This window comes from Phasianus colchicus, chromosome Z (genome assembly GCF_987193195.1).
Source record: "Phasianus colchicus chromosome Z, bPhaCol1.hap1.1, whole genome shotgun sequence".
NCBI lineage: Eukaryota > Metazoa > Chordata > Aves > Galliformes > Phasianidae > Phasianus > Phasianus colchicus.
Window position 1 is genome coordinate 71,151,007 of NC_143476.1, and position 25,727 is coordinate 71,176,733.

Below are 25,727 nucleotides of genomic sequence, written 5' to 3' on the forward strand. Positions count from 1 at the left end.
TTCCTGCACTTTGCCTGTTCTTCACTACTTTACTAAACTCATTTACAAGACATCATTGACCAGTTTGATAAAATTAGCATCTGAGAACATGCTTGCAAAACAGCTGAACATTCATACTAGAAGTGGCATTAATCTCACTGCACCTCAACATAGAAAATTATACAAAAAAAGCTAGGGTGTTTTTCTTTGTTTGTGTAGATGTAAAGAAAAAGGAACTGTCAGATACTTTTTAAGGCTTCAACTGTCAACTACTGGGCACATCAATTCAATGTCATAGCACTATATTGTTAACTCATCTCATGTGCACATTGTGAAAATCAATTCCTGAATGTCAGTGTTCTCAGAGAGAGAAATCAGAACAATACACTTCTATATTCAAAACTGAACGCAGGTGATAAAGCAGGAGCAAAGAGGAATCACAGATGAATTAAAAAAAAAAAATTATTTAAGTATGTATTTAAACTTCTTTGTAAGTTCTGAACAATTGAAGAGGTATCTTCCTGGAACCTGAAGTTTCCTGTTTGATGTTATACTAAGTTCATAACTAACCTTAACAGCTATTGCTCATGACTAACCATATACAACATCATATCAAAATATATTTTTAGTTTATTACACTTCACTGAGGCATGTGCCATCTGCCACTCAGTTATAATCTGTTTTTTCTGTGACATTATCACATTACTCTTGAAAAGCTTAATGCTGCTGCTTAATCTCATGGTTTGAACCAATTTATGGACACTAAGCCTTGGCTTGTTGTCAGATCTCCCCACTACCTGCCTGAGAGTCAAAGATGAATAGTGCAGACCATCACTTGTTGCCATATAATTTTGTAATGGGGATTTGGGCACCTTCAAAGACAGTTTGCATTCAGGCAAAAACTGTCGCAGAGTAAGTGATTTATTTTATGGAGTTAATATTATTATTTTATTCCATGGAGCTATACAATCCCCCTTGTACTTTTTCTATATGATTAAAACCTAGGGCCACAAGTCACCTGAACTAAAAGCTAAACAGTTAATAAAAGATACGAAAAATTTCTATCATTTTAACTGGCGCAACTGCAGTGTAACTCATTCTCGGCTCTTCAGACAGACAGGGAAAATAATATGCTAAATTAAAGTGAGTGCAGAATACTCCAACTTTTTCTGTTCAAATACTATTAAAATTGAAACTGAAATAACCAATAGAGAGCTTCTGAACCTGACAAAGCAAGAACAATTGTTACTTATAACCATAGGTAGAAGACGACATTTTCTGAATAAGAACAGAATGCAAGCTTGCTTGTCCCCTTCTAAAAACGAGGTTACAATGAGAGTTTTTTCTCCAGTTCCTAGTGGCTTCTTACTAAATTTGATCTAGACCAACACAGAGTTAGGTTGTAGGGCTAGCGCACAGAAATTGCTATGCCTGCTTAGGCTGCAAATCACCACTAGGTTTCTCCTCAATCCTAGTCTCTTACCATTCTTGGAGGAATGTGACCTTCGCTTGTCAGAAGTCCTACCAAACTGCAAATCCTGAAATGCATTTTGAAGACGATACTCATACATCTTCCCAGTCCCTCTCAAACATGGTCCCACTCTGCAGTATATTCCAGCAATATAGGAAATGCATCATTAGATCTGACAGTTAAACATTTTTTCCTCTTCCTCTCCTTAAATTCCACAGCATTTCTTTGGGATTTTCTCCAACAAGTCAATATAACATCTGGCTAAAAGAAATAAAGTCTGTACCTCAAGACTTCATATAAACAAAATAAATCACCTGATTACCTGCATATTATTGTATTGGTTTTTTTGTTGTTTTTTTTTGTTTGTTTGTTTGTTTTAACAGAAAAATAGGCATTTACTGAACTGCATTAGATGACATTCTTAGGCAAAATTCTGTCCAGCAGTAAGACACTGCAACTTAACTGCTCAAAAAGGTTCATTTTAATATATCAATCATTTACATCAGCACCTGAAAAAGCAAAACATTCCTTTTTAGTAGGGAAAAAAATCTCAGTATTAAAGCTCAGTAGTGAGATTAATGGACTAATTCCATTCTAGATACTAGCTTTTGTTTTAATACCATTAAGGGATCAGGACGGAGACAGACTGATAGTATCACAGATAAATAATTCGACACATTCATCGTCAAGTACATAAAGCTAGTACAGAATAGATCCTGTTTGAGAGGTATTGGAATAAGAAGGAAAATGTGTTAAAAAATGAGGAAAAAGTGGTTGGCTTGCTAATATGACTTCTATCAGCAGTCCAGTGTTTCCCAGTGACCTTATAGTGCTGTACAGGTGATCCCCCTAATCAGTGATAAAATCCTTAATAAAGGTGAGAACCACAAAAGCATCACCTCTTTTGCTTTCTCATCCATCCCACTGCTATTTTATGCAATTTGTTTATCCATTCCTCCTCACTTTTCTGTTCTTTTTTTTCCGGTATGTTTTTTCCCATCCCAAGTTTCTATCTCATTCCCAATTCACAGCAACGCTCCAGATGATGAGAACCTCTGGGGACTGCTTACTTAAATTCACTGTGTATGCAACCAGGACTTGATCTCAATCACCAACACCAACATCTGCTCTTACCACATCCTTCAACTGATTCTGGAAAAAATCAGCACTATTCTGCCCGCTGCTTCTTGAATTCTGGTAGTTGCAGTTACTCCATGCCCCACACATACAAAGCATAACCCTTCCTAATGAACTTGTTCCATTTACTACAAAAAGTAGCTCTAGGACTTGCCTTGACTATGTTCTGAGTTTCCCTCTTCCCTTTTTCTCCCTTTCTATTAGAGAGAGAAACAGTTTATTTTCACATTCCCTCCCCAAACTATTATTTCATTCACAGTTCAGAGCAAAACTTAACTTGTCAGTAGACCTGACTTCTCTCATCATCTTTTTTAAAAACATCTATACAATTCATTCACACAAATTACAATACAATTAATTCCTTCATTTTCTTGTCTCTTACATTTACCACCATGCTTAAAAATAAAGTTCTGACAATTTTCAGGCTACTGATGAGCAACACTGCTCATCATACTAACCAATATTTTCCCTCCACTTTATCGCATCACTTCTAACCGTCTAAGTCACCTTAAGGTGGAGGATGTATTCCACCCAAAACTCATGTTGAATCATGATAGGTGATTTCAGTTTGTTTACTGAAATTCCTTTGGGTTATATCATTATAAAGGACAATTATACTGTTTTGAAAATAATTTTTAACTATCTTGCAGTGAAACGTTACACGCATTACATTTGTACAAACATTCATAATAAAATGATTAAAGCTAGACTGGTACCATTATTTAGGCTAACTTGAAAATTTAATGCAGAGGCATTTACATGGTTTGTTTCTCTATGACCTGAAATAATAGCAAACAAACAAAAACAGACAAAAAACGTTTAAGAGTTTGATAAGACCATGAGATTCCAGAGATGAAACGTTTCTTCATAGGAGAGGTGCTCCAGTCCTCTGATCATCTTAGTGGCCCTCCTCTGGACCCATTCCAAGAGTTCATGTGTTTCTTATGCTAAGGGCCCCAGGCCTGGATGCAGTACTCCAGATGGGGCCTCACAAGAGCCGAGTAGAGGGGGACAATCACCTCCCTCTCCCTGCTGGCCACCCCTTTTTTAATGCAGCCCAGAACACAGTTGGCCTTCTGGTCTGCAAACACACACTGCTGGCTCATGTCCAGCTTCTCGTCCACCAGGACCCCCAAGTCCTTCTTTGCAGGGCTGCTCTCAAGGGGTTCTTAGCCCAGTCTGTATAAACACCTGGGATTGTGCCAGTCGCAAATGAGCAACATGACACAGGGTTCTCATGCAGGGAAGATTTCTTCATTGCTGTGTATCTCTGTCTTCTTCTAAACAAGCCTTTTATATTCTAACATGCACATTCAGTACATTTCCACTAACAATCCACTGGCTAGAACGCAAGCAAGTTCCATAACAAGTCTTCATGAACAGCAGAGAGCTTAGCTTACGTCTAGTACAAAATATCCCTGTTTATTCTGTTCATCTGCCTTTCTGTGTTATCAGCAAGTTGACATTCAACGAGGTCAAGTTGACCTCTCCATCTTCCAGAACTCCCTCTTCTTTACTAATGAAAAAAACGTGATTTAAAGCATCTTGTACTATTTCCTGAACACACTGCAATAAGCAAGGAATGCAAATTAAAACACAGATAAAAATGATGAGACAAACCAACCCCATTTTTTAACATATTCTGTATCCACACTACCAGCCTTCCAAAGAGGCCTCCAAATATATCCAACCCATCATCAACCTGTAATTTTTTAACTCTGTTCTGCAAATCTTGAATGCTTTTATGTATTGATTTTTGAATGATCTGACAAGTTCATACAACACGTGCCATCAAATTCCTGACACCTGTGACCTTGAACTAACAGCAAGAAGTCTATAGTAGAACATTTCTGTAGTGTAGTATGTCATACTGAGTCTTTATCTAGTAGCAGAAGACTGTCCAATTAAGAGTGCTGCCATGCCATTCCCCGAGGTCCGTAAACACCTGTGGGAGCTAAGGTGACAGCAGTATCATTTAAGATTGTGTCTGAGGAGGTGGCCGAGTCCACTCCGATGCTGCTATGGGTTCTGGAGCAGCCGCCTGAGGGGAATTTGCTGTCATCGTGCGACCCCCTTTTCATGTTCCTCCAGTAGTTTCCCACTGGAGGGAGCAGCTGGTCATTGATATCATATTTCAACCACCAATCCTGTGCTCTGTGGTTGCTTTTTTTGCATCTCAGGCATAATTGTTGTGATTTACTGCCGTTCCATGGATGCTTTGCGCAAAGGTGTCCAAATTGGTTACAGCCAAAACATCTGTGCTGCTGGTTAAGGGATACAGCAGCAAATACGCCTGGGCTGCTAGCATAACCTGGTGTTGATATGTGCCAACATCCACCAATGCATTAATCATGTCCTCAGTAGTGGGATTTTTTAGAGCACGTAACACCTTCTGGCAATCAGTGTTTGCATTTTCAATTGCTAGCTGTTGTAATATGAGAGCTGTTGCCTGTGTGTTATCGACCTGCTTTTCCAGCAAATTTTTAAGCCTATGCAGAAACGTCATAATATGGTTCTTGGGGCTGCTGATGAATGCTCACAAAAGGCTGTCTTTGCTCACAGCCTCTGGCACAGACCGGAAGGCATGCATTGCCAGATGCTTAACTTACTCTAACCCTTCTGCAGGGATTCGCACCTGCTGAGCTGGGGTGAAGAAATCCCCCTCCCCCATCAAAGCATTCACATCTACAGCCTCGAGCGGACTTTTTTGCGGCAGCACTTGATTTTCAATCTCCTGTGCCTGTGTCAATCCTCTCAATTTTGATTCCCACATAGTATACTGCATATTGGTCATGATAAGACAACACATTTTAAAATTATGTGGTGTAAAAACGGAGCTATCACATATGGATTGAATCAAATTGACAGTATACGGGGCGCTGATGCCATGGTCTATTACCGTACACCGTAAATCTTGCAGGATGCTACACGGTATAGCCTCCCACTGTGGTTCTTGATCTGGGGCTACCATTACAGGGAATGCTCTTAACAATACCTCCATCTCCAGCTTTCCTAGCCTCCCTCTGAACAAGCACCCATGCATCATGTGGATCGGGGGAGACAGATTCAGCTCTTCATCAGTCTTTCAGGTCAGGATCAAAGGGATCATTGGGGCCCTCAGGAAGGGAGGCAGTGAGCCCCCCACCTGCAACAATGCTAACAAGGCGATTGCTGGCACAGCAGACGAGTCTGAGGAGAAGCCTGCAGCTCCTTCACCCTCAGATGGACCCAGGGTGACCAATGATGAGCCCACATGACTTTTTTAAGCTTCAGAAAATTTTCTCCAAGTTTCATGCAACCTGGACACCACTTTATCACCTTTAGTGGATGCATCCCACAGTTTCACCCAATCCCTTCCCAAGGCTTTGGGTCATAAACTGTCCGGAGGGATCCTTCCTGGTGGCCCATGCAATCATTTGCCATAGATCATGGGGAGATACTGACGTCCACCCACACTGAAAAGTAACTAGGATGTTTTTCTGTTCTGAGGTCATTTTGTTCCCTGTACTGTGCATGCTTACCTTCATCCAGCAAGAGGCAATCAGAGCGGTTAGGGACAGTGAATCCTTGTGCTTATCTCAATGCCTGTACAGGCTCTCCATGTTTTTCTCAATGCCCACCGTGTTTGCCTCAACACACTCAGCGTGCTCCACGCTAGTCTCAACAAACCCTGCATTTGTCTCAACACCCTCCAGACTGATCATTGTTTAAGTCAGGCCAAGTCCCTGCTCAGGTCCCTGTTTGGGTACCAACAGTCCCAAGTTACCAACACAGCACAGGGTTCTCATGCATTGAAGATTTCTTCATTGCTGTGTATCTCTGTCTTCTTCTAAACAAATCTTTTATATTCTAACATGCACATTCAGTGAAAGCAAGTTCCGTAACAAGTCTTCATAAACAGCAGAGAGATTATGTCTAGTTACAAAATATCCCTGTTTATTCTGTTCATCTCCCTTTCCCAGCCCCGTGTTATCATCAAGTTGACATTCAACAAGACTGAGCCAACCTCTCCATCTCCCACACCTTGCACTTGGCCCTGTTAAGACTCATTAGGTTCACCTGGGCCCACTTCTCCAGCCTGTCTAGGTCCCTCTAGATGGCTTCCTTTCCTTCCAATGTATTGACTGCACTGCTTAGCTTGGTGTTGTCTGCAAACTTGCTGAGGGTGCACTCAATGCCATCGTCTGTGTCATTGGTAAAGATGTTGAAAAGCACCACTTATCGCTGCCATCTCCTACAGTGGCAACATCCCCAAGCTCTTCTCTGTCCCACTGACCTCCACTCGCTTCCCTCATCAAATCTGGTTAAAATTTCTGAACTACTTCCTCCAACCCGGAGAACATCTTTTTATCCCCACCCCCCTTCATACTTAGCTTGAAGTTCTCTCAACAAGCCCTGCCAGCTCCTGGGCTAGGATCAGCTTTCCCCCCAGAGACATGTGAGAACTGTCTGCTGTCATCAGGCCAGACACAGAGTAAACCGTCCCATGGTCAAAGACCCCAAAGCTCTCATGACAGCATCAACCTTTCTGCCACTTATTCAGAGAGTTTTCTTATACTGCTCTGTGTCCTTCACCATCCCAGAAGGGAGAGAGGATAACATCACTTGCACACCCACTCCTTCAACCATTCTCCCTAAACCCCTGAAATCCTTTTTGATAGCTCACAGGCTTCTCTGAGCTATTTCATCACTGCCTACCTGAACTATCAACAGCAGATAGTAATCAGAGGAGCAAACTAGATCCGGGAGTTTTTTGGTGATGTCCCTGACCCAGGCCCCAGGGAGACAGCACACCTCCCTACTGACTGGGTCTGCAAATGGGGCCCTCCGTTCTCCTGAGAAGGAAACTGCCCACCACAATTACCCTCTTGTCTTTCCTGACAGAGGCAGTCTCAAGGCATGGGGGTGACCACCTCGCCCTAGGCTCCCTCCTAGGCAGATCCTCCCTCACCTCCCCATTCACTTCCCAGCATCTCAAACCTGTTTCTTAGTGGGATCTGGGGGAGCAGGGTGGGCAGGCAGCAGGTGTGCCTGTGATGTTGAGTCAGAACTCTCTTCCAACCCTCTTCATCTGTCTGATCTGTCCAACTGCGACAGGGCAGAGGGTCTACCTCTTTTCTGGGAATATCTCCTGGGACCCTTCCCTCCAGCATGCCAGCGAGTCACTCCACCAGTCGATCTCCTGCTCCCACTCCCACTCCCTGATGGCCCTTAGCTTCTCCACCTCCTCTTTGAGCTCTGCCACCAGGCTGAGTGGCTCATCCACCTCCACCTGCTCACACCTTACACAGGTGGCAGGAATTCTGCTGCCCTCCCCCAGCAGCAGCAGGCTCAGGCACTCCCTGCAGCTGGAGACCTGAACAGCCACATTTCTGGGCAGGCCCTCTGTGTGGGTCACCGCGGTCTTCTTGGAGCAAGCCTGCTGTCTTGTGGAGACTATATTAAGCCTGTGGTCCCAGAGACTGCCAAGAGGAGAGCAAGTATTAACTTTTTTTCTCCATCTCTCAAAAGTCAAAAACAGGTAAAGGATTTTAATCAAAATAGTACTATCCAATTCTCACTTAATTTAAATAGCTGCCACTAAGTTAAGGATAACCTAACAACCTTCATGACAAGGACCAACGATATTAGATCACTGAGATAAGACTCACAAACTTCTCTTCCTTTTTTTTTTTGTGTACCAAAACTTTTTTTAAAGACCTTTAGGTTTACTTATCAGTTCTTGATTATCTGTATTAATAGTTCCTTGTTTTTGTACTTAAGCTTTCACACAGAGCACATGCATTACTAACTACTCTTTGCCTTTTCTTTATAAGGAGTGTTCATTCAAAATCTACTCTCTTCTGAAAAAAATCCATCATCTCTTTCTGGCCTAAAACTAAGCTAGTATTTTCATTAGAAAACCCACTACTTTTGGGTCCCTTATCTGGCTGGACCTCTGGAAAAACAGTATACCTGTTTCATCTCTTTATTTATTACAACCTTCCAATTGCCTTGGTGCATAATCCCCAAGAGGACAAGAAGCCTGTCTTTGGACATCTAGGATCTTCATGGACGTGTTTGATAGGCAGGCAGTTTGGACTTCAAAACACTGCCCACCTAATGACACTGAAGTATGCAGGCTGACAACTTGCTACAACTGAGTTGTTATTTCTAAACACGTATTCTTTCCGTACTAGTTCTTTAGAAATCAAAGGCAAATCCTTCTTTCTGCCTTCAGTTTCTAAACCTTCTTCAGCCTGAATTAGATGTAGAATAGCTAGCAAACTAACCTGCTCCATTTTTCACTCCTGTTCAGTTTCCCATACTGATTTAGCTTTTTTTTTCTAGAACACATCAGCCTATGCAGCTGTCCACATCAGTGTCGCATGACCCTCCAGACATGAAAATACTGGAAGAAACTCATACTTTATATGAACTTGTTAAATCAAATTTGTAAACTTTCACTATTCATGTTTATATAAAATAAAATACTTTGGCAGAAAAACAATGCCACGTCCACTACAACACTACACAGATGCTTATAATATCACTGGAAGTATTTTGCTAAACTCATCTGCCTCATCATCATATCTTCACACTACCAGGAAAATGTACTTTCATCTCCTGATACAACTGCATTAAAAAGAAAAAAAATCCATGGGGGAGCCAGGGGGAATCAAATAAAGGAGAAAACAATCAATGAGCTTTGTGAGTGACAGAGAAGCTGCACCTTGGCTGAAGAAACAGGCACAGACATTCCTCAACCAACAAGCTGAATCGGCCAAGAGCTTCAAGAACAGCTGTCAAAAGGAAGTTTGTTTGCATAAATTAGTTAGCACTTACATCTATCCATAGCAGACAATGTAGCTGGAAATGGAGGTGAAAGAGGAAAAGGAAGCCAGAATATGCTAGGCTATTTTAACAAGTTAGACAGAAGCATTCTCTGCATACTTTTCCTCTTAAACCACTACACATACTTAGACCAGTATAATAAGTTTTTATATTTGCTAGCTGCAGACAGATAGATTCAAGAAGTGCTTATGCAACGTAAGGGAGGTGTTTCCCAATAGTTTTTTGCACAGAACTAAAAACAAATTTGTCAGATTAAGGATGAATGTAGTTTTCCTTCAAATATCTAATTCTGCCCAAGTGACAACCAAAGAATTTATTACATAAGCCAACCCTCTGATAACCTGATCAGGTTTTAGATTGACTGCTTAGCAGTGTGCACACTTATGACCAGCTAACTGCTATCCTTTATAAATCCTTAAACTAAAATAGCATTCAGCAAGACAGCCTAAAATATTGTAGTTCTGAATGTCCATGAGCTCAAAAATCATGTCACCTATCAGGATGGTTTGTCTATTCCTCTTCTGCATTACAGGGAATGCCAGGCTGACAGAAAGAGGCTTCCAACACACACTGCCAAGACAAAACATGCCTGGTGCTGACTGGATTAGCCTTTGCAGCTGAGCCACCTGAGATATGTTGGAATATGTGCTTCATGATGAAACACGTCAATAAAACCAAGAAGGGAGAAATTTGAGCCAAAGCTTATTGCTACAAGAAGAAATGAATCAGCAAGTCAACAAGGTTCAGAGTACCCATGGCTTATATAAGAAGGCTGGAACATGTCCAAAAATCTACTGGACATGTGGAAAAACAAGAACACTGAAGGGATGGGATAGTAGGGCCTCTCTTTAGCCAGTATTGTTTCCTTTATTCAGTAAGTCCTTATATCAAGACAATGAATTGAGATTTTCCTTAGCTGACTAAATACACAGTTCCAAGAACTGCATATTTAACTGGAGCATAGTCAGAAGACGAAATACTACACTACTATAAAGGAAGCTGCAGCACTCTATGCAAGGGAAGATTTCAGTGACTTGTTAAATGCATGTGTTAGATAGAATACATTGGAAAAAAAAAAAAAAGCCATGACAAACTTCAGCACTTACTATTTGTTCTTAAACTTTATTTCATTGATTTCAGTTCTATACAAGTAAGAACTCATTTAAGGTTCACTATCTATAATTACACATTAATCATTACCTTCATGATAGACCTAAGCTTTTAGTGGTGTACTAACTGGATTAAGCAGCATGACAAATTAAAGCATCTTTTCCAGAAATAAAACTTTGAGAAGAAGCAGCTTAACACACTCAGTTGGCAGCAAGAAGCCTCTATCCCAAACAGACACTACATTTCTTGTGAAGTACACACTTCACCACTGTATGTTTTACAGTTCAACTTTTCTAAACCTGCTTGCAGCTACAAGTCTATTACAAAGCTTACAACCCTGCTCCTTCTAGTTAACAGAGATTTCCTTCATCCTGGAAATGGTGATGGCTCATTAGTCAAGTATGCCAAAGATCCAACAGTTAAACGCAAAGACAGAGGTACACAAGAGCAAACAAAAGGCAACAAAAAATAAACTATAGATTAACCATTCAATTTGAATTATGGTAAGATTTAACAAGTGCTTCAATGGCAAAAAAAAAAGATTTGCAATGAAATTACGATTATGAAAATGCGATTACAGTTCAACATAAAACTGTTCTTAACACTAAAACATCTGCAATCATTCTATCTGTGCATGCATGTTAGGACAAGCTAATGTGAAAAATATGAATACCATGACAAAGGAAATATCTGTCTCTAAATAGAAGTTGTGCAATGTTGCCTGAAGTCCCTGCTTTGTTACTGATGCTTTAGTAGTAAACAGAAGATGAAAGTTTACTGAAGAAGTCTCAGCCTATCTATATGATAAAATCATATCTCTCCAATGATTATTTCACAGTATCTCTCACCAGCCAGAGAACCACAAAATAAATCTCACATATGTAATAGAGAAATATGGCAATTAATTCTGTGTAACCAAAGATGTATAGAAACAATAATTCTGAAATGCTAACATAGAATATCAGGTATTTTAAAGAAATAATTAAGCTTTTCCTCCAAAAAAGATGGAATCTGTTCAAAATAAGTATTCTTGCTTCTTTTTTTTTTTGTAATCTTTATTAAAATAAATTATAAAAGTCTTATTTTAATAAGTCCCAAAAACACACTTAAAAAAAAACCTCCAACTAACACGTTATCATTTCATAATGGTTCCATCATGGAACCATCTTTTCCATATACGTCTCTCTTGAAGTACTGCATTCTACTGGAAACTACAATGAATATAAAAGAACACAATACTATGAAAAACTTCTCAGCTACAAAATACTCTTTCAACACAGTCACCACAACTAGCTATGCATTTTCACCAGCAATGAACAAGAGCCTGCATGCCTCACTTGTAAAAATCTGCTCCAGTGGAGGTGATCCACTGCCACTGTAGAAATGAACTATCCACCACCTCACTGTGCTCACATCCACTGGCTGGTCTCCATAAACATTACATAAACAAATGTTGATGAATGTCAGTGGGTGCCATATTTTCAATGTGGAAGAAGCCAATGACACACCTCTGCTCCACACATACTTGCATATCGATGCCATTTTGTCAGACCATCCCTCTACTGCCATCTGTCACACAGCAACAACATGTAATGGAATATTGGTGGAAAGGTTCAACCTCTACTGTCATACCACCAACATCCTCCTCTAACATTGTGGGCCAACATAATAAAACAGGAGGCATCACTTTAGAGCCGCCATTTGCATTTAAGACAATATTTTTCCTATGAAAATATTTTCCCTCCCAGAAGTCAAGCATTTTCTGTGGGTAGTTAAAAATATCTTTAAGTTATTGTATCTGTATACTTGAGTTAGAGAAAAAGATTATGAGAGCAGGATGAAAAAATGTGTTTTGCTCCACAGGACTAGTAAGTACAAAGACAGTAATTTCTTTTGCAATGTATTAAGATCAAAATACTGAAACACATCAATCATACACTTACTAAAAAAAACTCCCTATCACTTTGATTATGTTGTCTCTAGTTCTTTAGAAGTAGATAACTGCATCCGCTGATGAATTATAGAATTGGAAGCATTTAAATTTAAATAAAGTTTCAACCTTTCAACTCCCAGAAAAATACCACTTACAACTTCATTCAAACAGGTACAGAAAACCAAAGGAATACATGCTTGTAACTGCAAAGGAAAAAAAGAAAAACAAACAAAAATATTAACCTATGGCTAGGATGAGAGCACTTAAGTTAGCTTACTAAGGGCAGAAGTGCTTTTTGTTGATTTTTATTTTAGAACCATGTGAATACACTGCCATAAAACGTCTAACTACTTCATATACAAAATGTTCTATATAAAAAAGTAATGCAGAAAATTAAACACCTTAATATCAAATACACAAAACACGTTTTGTGATTCAAGTATGACAAAACAGTTACACTGCAGATACCCCTAACACTTCTTGACAGAAAGCCACCACAGTTATCAGTTCTCACACACCTTCCCTACCAGCTACTGAAAAAAAAATAATCAGCAATTAAAACAAAGGTTAGTCATCTTACATGCAAAGGCAAGAGTAGCAATCATAGAGCAACTAAAACAATACATGTACCCAAAACACTTTATTCCTCTTATCTCCTTCAATATCTCTAGACAGTCACCTACCCGAATCACTCCACCACTGCCAATTCACAGCACAGGAGTCTGAATCAGCTTCTGAGCTTGGATCAAAGAGTCACCAGGATGCAGCACAGAGTTTATCAAACCATCCACCACATGGAACTCTGAAAAATAATTGAACAGTGTTTTCAAGATGACAGTTATAAATGGCCTTATAAAAAAATAATCATTTCAAATCCACTCATTACTTCTGTTTTAACATCAGAACTAAACACAGATGATATTAATAATAAGTTAATGTGTACCTTATCAATACAAGAACCATTCTACAGTTACTCATGGATACCCCCTGTCAAATCTCAAAGTATACTGCGCCAAAATACAGAAAAGGCTAGAATTGATTATCACATCTCCATTTTACACCAGACACAACCAAAACATATGCATTGATAGCAAGTTTGAGTTCAAAACAGTTGAGAATGGATTTTTTATGTAATTATTGATTTAACAAAATGCAACTGAAAACAACAGTTTGTGCAGGACCAACACAAAATGACTTCCTCCTTAAAGGCTGCTTTTTGCTTTGCTTTTCTGGCACAGCTGAAGCACATTCTATGAGAGAGAATCTATACCATCCACACTGTCAGAAAAACTCCCACAGACCTCATGGGGAAATACAACTCCTAGCAACAGATGAGTCCTTCAAAACACAGCAATTATTTTAATTAACCTACCAGACGCCTTTCATTTAGCTTAACATGAGATTTTATTGAAAGTCTGCAGCCACAGCTATTGGCAAGATAGTTGTTATGAGTAGTTGGACCTCTTCTGAGAAGTTTTTTCTGCCTGGAGAACATTTGTGGAATATTACCATATACGCTGTATGTTGAGGACATAGTTTTACTATGTAGCCCTGGTTAGTAAGCGGGAATAATGAAGCAAGTCCAAGATGTATATGGAACACACCCATTGCCTCATCTTGATGACATTTCTTGGGGCCAGTTCAAATAAGGTGACAAAATATAGGAGGACCATAAATTACAGGAGGATGGTTTTGTCATCTGCTTTTAAAACAGCAAACACATTCCACACCACAAAAAATCTAATAAATTAAGGGTAGGTAAGTGGAATCTTTCTCTAAAGAAAAACGATCCTGGGGGGGGGGGGGATATTAGATTCTAACATACTATACTATTTTTATAAAGCACTCAGTCACAAAACTGAGTTTAATAATTCCAAAAATTTCTAAGGTTAAGGACTATTATTGTTGCACATAAAACAACTTCTGTTAGTTTCAGAATACCTACTGTGATTTAGCAATCTCTAAAACCTCCGTTCTAATGTAACCATTTAACAGATGATCTGTGTTTCAGCTTTGCCAAAACACTGCTGGTATGACTTCTCAAGGTCTTACAGCCAGCAAATCAAGAAACCTTGAAGGATGCCAGGGCTCTAAGGTAGTATAGCTACTTCCCTGGTTTGCTTGGGGGGTAGAAGGGAGAGAAGAGGTCGTCTTCCCTTATGGTGGTGGAACGTTCCTTTGAAATCTTCCTACTGCCTTCCTGTGTACAGCCACAATTTTACATGACCAAAAATACTAATGTAAGTATCGTATTAAATAAAGTTCATTTCTGGCCAGCAACTCCATCCACACACATCCTACTTAGAAACTGTTGTTTTATGATGTGATTTGGAACAGCTTTCTTGGTTTGTAACTAACAAGAGCAGAATTTCCCTCTCCTTTGTCTCACCCTCTTCCACAGAAGGTTAAAATTTCAGTTCAGCTGCAGATTTAAGTGGCATCCTTCACGTGGACTGACAAATCTGCTGACTCCTCCAGATGACATGTCCAGGACTGTGACTGCCTCCATCAAGTACTGAACAGTGCTTCAATCTGTGACTATATCCGAAGCAGCAAGGACACAGTAACTGTAGGGCCATATACACAATGACCAACTGCACTGATCGTCACATGAAGGATTATTACCTAGGTATTATCTAAGGACTGAAACTCTCCTCCATCTTCTTTTCTCTCTCCCTACTGACAAATACAGCTTTGTTACACTAGCTCAAAAGACAGACATCAGTTTAACTCGACTGTCAAATGCAGTGTTTCCTGTGACCATTAACCACTTCCTTGTTACTAAGATTTAAGTTTTGTTTTTGTTTTTTTTTTTTCTTTAAGAAAGAGACTACTGTGGCACACATACTACAAGCACGCAGTACCGAGCTTGTCTCCAAAACTAAAGGCTTAGAAGAAGGAGAACGAGCATTTTTTTAAATCTTCAGAAAAAAATATTTTGTTCTGGTACTTCTTCACCTAACTTTTTATCCACAACATGATAATGTAGAAATTAAGTATCTACAGCTACGTCTAGCTTTTTCATTATCACATACTTCCACCTTTAAGTAAAACACAAGCTGCCTAATTAACAACAAGAACTGATTCCAACTCAAAGCCCTGATGAGTGGATCACTTAGTAAAAAAAGCACGTGTTATGTTTGAGATATATTCACTTCAGAAGTGTTATAAACCAGAACTCTTCACAGCTAGACAGATTTTGCCACTGAATGCACAAAGCCAACCCTTTTAGACAACATCTGATATGGAACAAGTACTTTTGTGGCTGCAAAGTCAAGTATGAGAATACTCAACTTGGATTTTCCTACCACACTTCAGAAAGTCATGCTCCATTAAAAAAAAGTTATTAATTAAGAAAAGAAGCAGAAAATGCTTTTATCGTCCATTTCTGGTCATCTCATTATTGTTGTTCCTTTTTTCAATATTTCTATTGCATGAAAGATCAGAATCTGACTAGCCTCATGAAGTTCTGTACAAGTATTGCAGGAAAGAGAAAGGTAGGGAAAGCCATCATTATCCAGCACTTCAGATTTTTGAAGCCCATACTTGAATCAGTAGAATGTAAGTTCTACTTACTGGAGAAAGATTATATAACCGGCATCATTTCACTACATAATTCACACAAAGCCAAAGAACATCATCACACTGCTCATAGCAATAGACGCACTTACTGATAGCAGTAAGCAATCACAATGATTATTTCAAGTAGCAAAATTCCTCAGAAATACTCCATTAAACCAGCCTTATAGACTCAGAAAGGCTATTAAAAATGTTTGTTACTCAGTCCTACTGCATAAGGAGATGCATACAACCTAGCATTTTGCTTTCACAAGGAACAGAAGAAAATTTTTTTTCTACTATATGATTCTCTCCTTCTTCATTCACCATGACAAAAGAAAAGAAGATACATTGAGAGATTTCCTTAAGCATGCTTCCGCTGAACGTATAGTTCAAACTAAAGGGAAAATAAAGAGAAAAATATGAATTTAAGAATTCATGAACACAAATACTAGGAAAGCAGTAACACTAATTTAGCAGTAATATTAATACATTTGGGTATGAAAAGAAAAAAGAATCTTATCCATGAGTGGTTTCTGAAAGCAACTAAATACTTTCTGGAAATAAGGGAGGATGGATATAATTACAGAAAACACACACCCAAATTAATTATTTCATATTACAAGAAGTTATTTTGACACGTTCATTCTTCACTCATTCCAAAAATCAGTAAGAGTTTAAACATCCTTGACTACTATCTTTCAAAATGTTAATATATAGTTTTGTGATATAGCAATTCACTTTCCTGGAAAGTAAGTGATTGACAGGAGAATGAATCAGCTTGCAGATTCTGTGCAAGTGTAGGTACCTGCCAACAAGTAGTTCAACAAATTAGTTTTTACACAACCTAAAAATAGAGAAATTTGACACTGGATCCTACTTTCTTCTCTAGATGAATGACTTCATGACAGCAAAGGAAGGAAGCCCTCCTAAACAGTGTACATTACTGCATTCAGCTCAGCCTCACCACCGGCTGTAATTTCAGCAAGCACAACTCAACTGCTATCCAATAATCAAGACTGATACAAGAAAATTTATGATCTTAGCAGAAAGAGTGATTTCCATTTTGGATATTAAAGTTAAGGATCTTAAAATCTCTCTTTCCTTCCATCTTTTTAGATAGACACACACACCCCTCTATGTTTTTATATATTACAAGACAAATGTGAAAACACATATTTAGTTCACTCTTGAGAACCTTTTCTGCCCAACAGTAAGACAGAACAGATGCACAGAAACTGGAATTCACTATTTAATGAGCCTCTGATTCTTCCCCAAAGAGATAAATATCTTCAGGAGAGAGTAGGGGGCAGTCAAAAGCAAGCAGAGACAAAAAGAATTTCAATTTCATGTTTTAAAATGAAAAAAAAAAACATAAAACAGACAACTTCCAAATTAGAAAAAGTGAACATAGTTAGTAATATCTGCACCAAATAATCATTTGACGGGCAAGAGTGGAGAATATTAAGGTGTGACAGCAGAAGATACACGTGCCCTCAGGTTGAAAGTAATTTCCAATTTACCATGCTCTAAATTGTTACTACAGATATACTACTACAAATGAACTATATACGCCTGAAGAAAATATGACAATCACAACCATTTAATGCTTATTTAAAAAAAAAAAAGTCTGTTGACCTTTCAATGCCTAAATAGTCCATGAACACATTTCTTTTAAAATGAATTGATGAACTGTAGTAAATTTTGGCTTGAGACTGGGAAAAAGACTGTACCATGTGACCTTTAATTCATAAGATTAAGTTTTGGCCCCACAGAACTTGATAGCTTCACAACAGTTCCTGTTAAGTATGGAAAAGATCAGCATTAGGGGACCTACCTTAAGAAGAAAAAAAAAAAACATCTCCAGTTAATGCTTAGACTAATCCTTGTACTACACAAGTTGAGAGGGAAAAAAAAATTATCTGCTGGAATACAGCATTCAAACTAATTCAGGACTTGATATATTCTGAGGAGTTTTTTTTCAATCCTTGCACGTTCAGGAAAATAATTTTCTACTAACTGTATTTTCCTCTGATATGCAACACGATACATTTATCAACAAACTAGGAGTTATTTCACAGAATCATACAGCAGTTTGACTTGGAAGGGATCTTAAAGATCACCCAGTTTGAACTCCCTTGCCATGGGCAGGGGGGAACTTCTACTACAACGTTTCCTAGGGCCCCCTCTAAACTGGCCCTGAACACCTCCAGGGATCAAGTATTCACAGCTTCTCTGGGCAGCCTGTGCCAGCGCCTCACTACCCTCAGATAATGAGCTTTCTATAATCATCTAATCTAAACCTCTCCTCTTTTAATTTGAAACCATTACCCAAATCCCATCACTACGCTCCCTAAAAAAAAGTTCCATTTTTCCTGTAGTCCAGTTAGGTACTGAAAGACCACAGTAAGGTCACTCCAGACCTCTCTCTTCTCAAGGCTGATAAACCCCAGCTCCCTCAGCCTTTGCTTCATAAGAGAGGCACTCCAGCACACTGATCATCTTCATCACTCCTCCAAAAGCATTCCAAAAGTTTCACATCCTCCTAATGCTGGGGGCCCAGAGCTAAACATGCTACTCCAATGAGGTCTCATAAGAGCAGAGTAGAAGTGGAGAAAAAAAATTAAAAAATTAAAAATCCCTTCCTCATTCTGCTGGTCATGCTTCTTTTAACGCAGTCCAGGGTACGGTTGGCTTTCCGGGCAACAAGCACACACTGCCAATTCATGTTTATTTTTATTTTTATTTATGTTTAAATCATTCAACACTTCTGAGACCTTATCATCACAGCTACTCCGTATTCATTCATTACCCAATCTGAACCGATGCCTGGGATTGCCTCGATCCAGGTGCAGGACTATGCACTTTGTCTCGTTCAGCTTCATGAGATTCACATGGGTCCATCCACCTCTCAAGCCTGTCAGGGCTTCCATCCTCTGTACTGCATCCTTTCCCTCCAGTGTGTTGACAATACCACACAGCTTGGGGCAAACATACTGAAGGGTATTCAACCTCACTGTCCATGTCACCAAGAAGTTAAACAGCATTAGTTCCAATACCAGCCTCTGAGGAACACCATTCATCACTGTCTCTACTTGGACACTGAGCCACTGACAGAAACTCTTTGAATGCGACCATCCAGCCAATTCTTTATCTATTGAGTGGTCCACCTATCAAATCAACATCTCTCCAGTTTAGAGACAAGAATGTCCTGCAGAACAGCATCAAATGCTACTTGCACAAGATCAGGTAGTTCAGCTGCTCTTCCCTTATCCACCAGAGCTGTAACCCACTGCAGAAGGTCACCAAATCTGTCAGATACAATTTGCCTTTAGTGAAGCCATGCTGGATATCCCCAGTCACCTCTTTGTTCTCCACATGCCCTAGCACACTTCCCAGGAGAATTTGCTCCCTGACCTTGCTTAGTAGAGATGAGACTGATTACTCTGTTGTTGTCTTCTGGAGCTTCCTTTTTGCCCTTGCTAAAAACAGATGTTATGGGCCCCTTTTTCAGACCCTGGGAAACTCACCTGACTGCCATACCTTCTCAAATGAGATATGTGGTGGCTTAGCAACATCCTCATGAAGTTCAATGAGGCAAAGTGCAAGGTCCTACATCTGGGTCAGGGCAATCTCAAGCACAGACACAGGTGGAACAGAGAATGGCTTGAGAGCAGCCCTGAAGAGAAGGATTTGGGGATGCTGGTTTCCAAGTTTCCCAACGGATTACATGCACCAGTGTCCTAAAGTGCCAAAAGTTTGCCTTTCTGAGGATTGGGATCTTGATTCTACTTTAAACCCATCCTATCTACCTCCAGATTGAGAATTCTACCAGTGCATGATCACTACAGCCCAGACTTTCTCCAATCTTGAAATCTCCAGTAAGTTCTTCCACCTTGGTAAGCAACAGGTCTGGCAACATATGTCCCCTAGCACAGTTTTCTATCACCTGTAATTTCATAGATTAAAGACTAGAATGTACAAATAGACTACTGGCATGAGAAATTGCTTTTTAGCTGCTTAGGGGTATTTTCAAAACTATACATTTGATACATTACTACTCCAGTGAGTAAGTAACAAACAGCAAAGCTTCTCCTGCAGAAGTAATTTTTACTAATACTAGTATAAATGAAAATTAGTTCACACAAACTAAGTCAAATTTTTCTCATCTCTCTAAGAAACACAGTAAGGAAAAAAAATGTCAGTTTAACATTACATCTAATGGAAAGAATTTTACTTGCAACTGTATGAAAATACTTTTCCTCCTTACAATAGAAAAGAAAGAAAAACTCACTTTTCTACATCATTCCCACTCTACTCTCCCTACAGCATCAGAGAGAAGCACATTAATGGAGTCCATATTTCTTGAGTGAAAGAATATCCTAAATCAGGAAGAGAAACTCAAAAACCAAGTCAGGTCACACCAAGTTTAATCCAAACTATAAACTGCTACAGAAAGACGAAGACATAATTTTCCCTACTCACACTTGCCTTCCATTTAGTATTGAGTTCACACAACCAGTACAACAAGGAGGACACAAGGAACTACAGGCCCATGAGCCTCACCTCAACCCCTAGAAAAGTGACAGAGAATCACTTCTAGTCACAAGAAGGACCCAGAGAGTAGCAATCAGTGGTGCAAAGTCTAGAAAGTTTAGTTTGCTGGAGGCCAGTAATGAGCAGAATGCCCCAGGGATCTATACTGAGTACAGTTCTGTTTAACATCTTCATTAGCAATCTAGATGATGGGGCAGAACACATCTTTGTCAAATTCATGGACAACAAAAAAGTAGGGCCAGTGGCTTTCTCACTAGAGGGCCATGCAGCCATCCAGAGGGAACTCAATAGGCTACTGACAGGCTGACAGGAACCTCATGCAGTTCACCAAGGAGAAGTGCAGTCATGCATCTGGGGAGGAGTAACCTCAAATCGGACTGGAGACCTATGGAAAAGTACCTGGAGGTTCTGCTATACACCAAGGTCAACAAGAGTCAGTAATGCTTTAGCTGTGACGCTAAAGCAGCAAACTGTACTCTTGGCTGTATTAAGTAAAGTACTGCCAGCAGATCAAGAGGTGATCCTTCTCCTCTTCTCAACACTGGTAAGGATGTATCTAGAGTGCTGTGCCCAGTTCTGGGCCATCGAGTACAAGAGAGACCTGGGCATACTGGAAATAATCCAAGATGATGGAGGAATTGAGCATCTCTCCTGTTAGAGGCTGGATCTCACCAATGTCTCATCTACCTAAAGGGAAAGTGCAAATAAGATAGAGCCAGGCTCTTCACAGTGGTGCCTTGTACCGGGACAAGAAGCTGTGTGCACAAACTGGAACACGGAAGGTTCCCTCTGAGTACCAGGAAGCACTTCTGTGCTGTGCAGGTGACAGAGCACTGGCACAGGCTGCCTAGAGTGGTGTGGAATGTCTGCTTAAGAGATCTTCAAAAGCTGCCTGAACGCAAGCGTGGGCACCCTGTTCTGGATGTCTCTTGATAGAGCAGTGGTTGGACCCAGAGGTCCCTGCCTATCTCGACCACTTTGTGATTCTGTAAAACACACCAAGAGTCCAATCAGTGACTGATGAAGTAAAGGACTCTGTAAGATAGTGGATGGAACTTCTTTCTAATTAGATTGACTTGTTCACCTCCAGTACAAGATCTCTGCACTTAAAGCAAGGAAACTGCAACAGGAAGAAAAGAGGAAGCATCTTGTCTCCAGTTGGAGAAGATTCAGCATATCACAGGACTACGCATTCCACACAGATTTTCTAAACTTAGACTCCCTCAAAGTAAAGATGATAATTATTATTTTTGTTTTTACTCTGAGCATTAAAAAGATGCATCAAAAAACATTTACAAGAGTTGTTAATGGCTCACAACAGCACATCAGCATATTCACGTAGTAAAATTTATCACTGTACATCAAATTTTACAATTTAGTCTACCTTGGATTCACATGGTTGGAATCAACCATGACAAAAAGCAGTGGAGGCGGCAGTTTGGAGGAAAAAAAAAAGAAAAATAGTTAACCATTCCAAATCTCAGTTCTGCTGATACTCCAGGCCATGAGAAGAAGCAAAGTTATGGTGTACATAATGCTAAGTCAGCAGTTGTACATTTGAAGCTCAGAATTGGAAGAAATACCTAAAGGATGTGGTCCTAAGTGAAAGACAACCCTTCTCAGCTGTAAATGCTGTAAATATTTTTGTGACAAAATGTTAATTTTTATAAATGTAAAGCATTACTTTAGATATTAGTAACATCTAGCTTTACATTTGTAAAAGACTTGAGGAAACAAAACTACATCATACAGAAGAGACTGTCACCCCTAACCTGTCAAACTGTGGCTGTTCGCTTTTTTGTTTTGGTTTGTTTTTTATTTTAAACTTAAGCTCATTTAGATAAACAAGGAACTAATTCTTAAATTCAAAAGCAACCAATTCCAGAAAGTACTTTATCAGTAAATGTTCCTGGTTAAGAATTTTAGCTTTTCAGTTGGCATGCACTAATTATAACACAAAGACTAAAATAATCCTGTAGAAAATGAATACCAAGTTTTAATTCAAAACCTCCTTTTTTTAAAATAGCAAATAGATTTGTAAAAAGAAACAAAGTTGTGAAATACACAGTTGGGCCACTGCATCTCCCATATGTCCTACTGCGTCAGAAGCTGCCACTCCATAGCAGATAGTACCCACTACTTAGAGAACGATGCAACCCATTTCCAATTTTAAAAAGTGAAACAATTTATGCCATGTTAAGCCTTTGTAATAAAACAACTATTAGGGAACATTTACCTGTTCAGATGTAAAGCAAGTCTAATAGTTTGTATGGATGAAACCAGTGTCTCTACAGAGCACATGAGATTCTAATTCAAGTTAGAAGGAATGCACACCTAACATAAACACTGATAATTAGAAATGGATAAAAATTCCACAGAACTCACTTCTAGCCTGCTTCTAAATCTACAGAGTCAATATCTTTGACAGCCTAAAGAGAAGGGATACTTTCAAAAGGAAAACACTAGGAAGGATGAAACAAAGCACAACAAACAAGATGCTATTATAAACCAGAACACAGAGCTGATTTATGTTGCAAACTATCTTATACATGGTAAAATTCACAATAATTATTCATTTAAGAAGTTTTTAGAGAGAGAGAGATGCACTAAATATGAGAACTTGGCTCTACATGCTACCAATAATGTATACATGTTAGTAGAAAATCAGGAATAAACTCCAAAGAAATAAAAGAATAAATCAGTGGACTCCATTATTTTGTTTCCCTATTAAAACTGTAAGTGATGATAACTGAAGTTGTTCAAACAAAAAAAGGAGAGAAGTAAACCGTGGACCTGATGGGAAATTTCTTCATGCCATTATTTCTGATACTTTCTATAATTCAGTAGCTACAGGACAGAGTTGCAGCCACTCAAATATGGAGAGGAGTAGAAACAATGGAACGTATCGTGCTTGAACAGGGAAGGCTTTCCTATGCATAACAGGACCAATGTTTGTTTATGAAACACAATATTTCTTGGTTAGAATCAAGACAGGTGCCATGCTGTAGACAATTAAGGCAGAGAAAGAAGACAGTATCTTCATTCCTATTTATGCTCTCTACAGAATCTTTCCTAGCTATACTGAAGAGAGCTGGTGAGACCAGACAAAATAATACATCACAGTCAAGGCAAACTGCTAGAGTGGCAGAACAAATCTGAAAGTACACAAGAACAGAAGTGAGGTGGACCTAAGCACACAAAAGTACTGCAGAAATTCTTTTGGGCTGTGCATCTTGTCTCAGCACATGAGCACTTTATTGGTTTCCACATTACCATGGAAAAGCTGAAGACTCTGAGAAGCAATAGGGAATTCAAAACAGAAACACCAACATTTCCTCTTTCAATCCAGAAGACGAGATTACCAAGATTGCACTCTACTTCAAGACAGATCTGTTAATCTTGCATATCTACACACACATTTATACAACAATTATTATGGCTTCAGCTCGCTTTAGGTGAAACTATCTCATTATTAAATGCTAGATTTAAATAAATCCATGCTTGCCACAGCTATGAAAATACTTCCTCTCAACTCCCTCCTCCTTCAGGGTGCTATCACAAGACAGAACAATACTGAGGACCTCATGTAAAAGATTAACCTCAGTGAATTATCTAACTGTATGACTAGTGACAGAAGAAAAAGAATCATTCAGAAAGTACAAGCAAAACTGCTTTAAGCATATATGCTTTGTTTCTCCGGGTTGGTTTAAGACAGCCACAAAATTAAAGTTTTCTAATTACTTGAGAGCAGAAACAAAATCTACATACAAAATTAAAGTTGAAAACTGAAATAAAGTGATCACCACCCTCTTTGCAAACAAGGAAGTAAGATGCAACAAAATGCCCTCCACCATGAGTTTGCTTCTTTATCATAAAATCCTGCAATACGTGGAGCTATTAGTGAATGTTTTCACTTCCCATCTTGAGAACTTGCTGAAATTGCAGAGTTTGGGCAGAAGTGAAAATAAAAATTAGCAGCACAAGACGTTAACAGTGCTGTTTCTCTACCTGCAATATCAAGCAAATATATACATCTCTTTTCAAAAGGTAAAGAAAAGCATGACACCAGCCATAACAAATTAAATAAATGGTCTTATATGCCATGCACGTGCCTAAATATTCAGAAAATAAAATCCTCTTTTTCCATATACAACACCCCTACTGATAGCCTTTAAGTTTCTATTTCAGCATACAGCACGTATTAATCAAAAGAAAATCAAAGGTATAGGGAAATGAACAGTGAAGAAAATACCAAAAGCCTAAGCCAGCAATTAATATTATTCTCAATACATACAACAGTAAATCCTTTTAACTCCTCAGTTTGTGAGAGTAGGAGAACAGATTTGAAAAGCATAGCTACCATATTCTGTTTTGCATGAGTGTGATATTTTTATACATTTGACATATGTTGCTTCCTGAATGAATTTAATATATTTTGGTATTCCAGCACAAAACTGCTCTCATCATATTTGGCACTTCACATACAGTGTAGCCAGGAAACCACTCCTTACACTACTCAGCCATCTGCAGCAGATAGTAAAGGTTTTTAAACAAGCAAGCTGCACTGTTGTAAATACTCAGTCTTTCAGTATAAAATAAAAGTTCTCATGTTAACTAGACTTCTCCTGTGGATAAATTCATGCAACACATAGCAGTACAACACAAACTAATGTGGTAAAGGGGAAAGAAAAAAAGAAAATCGATTTTCTATCAGAAGACTGACAGGTAATATTCTTTTTCTGACAGCGTGCAGTCTGTATATTAAAAACAAAAACCTGATGTCCTGCTTCATATGCACCCCACTTCAAAAACAATTACCAAAACTTCTAGCTAAAATTAGGACAATCAAACAGAGATTGGAAGAACATAGTGGGCTCAAAAAAATAAGAGACTGAGAACCAGAAATCAGAGATTGGAAACATGAGAGGAAGAAGAACTACACCAACTACCTTGAAGCTAATAACAAAACAGATAAGCTGCCCAGAAAACTCCTGCACCACATCTAAGCAGGTTACACAATTCAGCTGGTGGTGAAAGTAATACAAGCGGAAACACACTCGCAGAACACAGTTTAAAAGACAGGAGTGCTTGCAGATGCACGTATTCAATCCCCATTAGGGACTGCTCTATTGCAAAAAAAATAGATAC

At 39.1% G+C, this 25,727-nt stretch overlaps 1 protein-coding gene across 6 annotated transcripts in view; it reads right to left on the reverse strand.

The window, feature by feature from the left end:
* Window positions 1–25,727, reverse strand: part of ERBIN (erbb2 interacting protein) — a 106,641-nt gene that overhangs the window by 70,958 nt on the left and 9,956 nt on the right. For all 6 annotated transcript variants that reach the window (XM_031611595.2, XM_090131182.1, XM_031611597.2 and 3 more), the window contains exon 2: window positions 13,148–13,266. The gene's annotated coding sequence lies outside the window, so the exon portion shown is untranslated. The remainder of the gene's footprint in view (window positions 1–13,147; window positions 13,267–25,727) is intronic.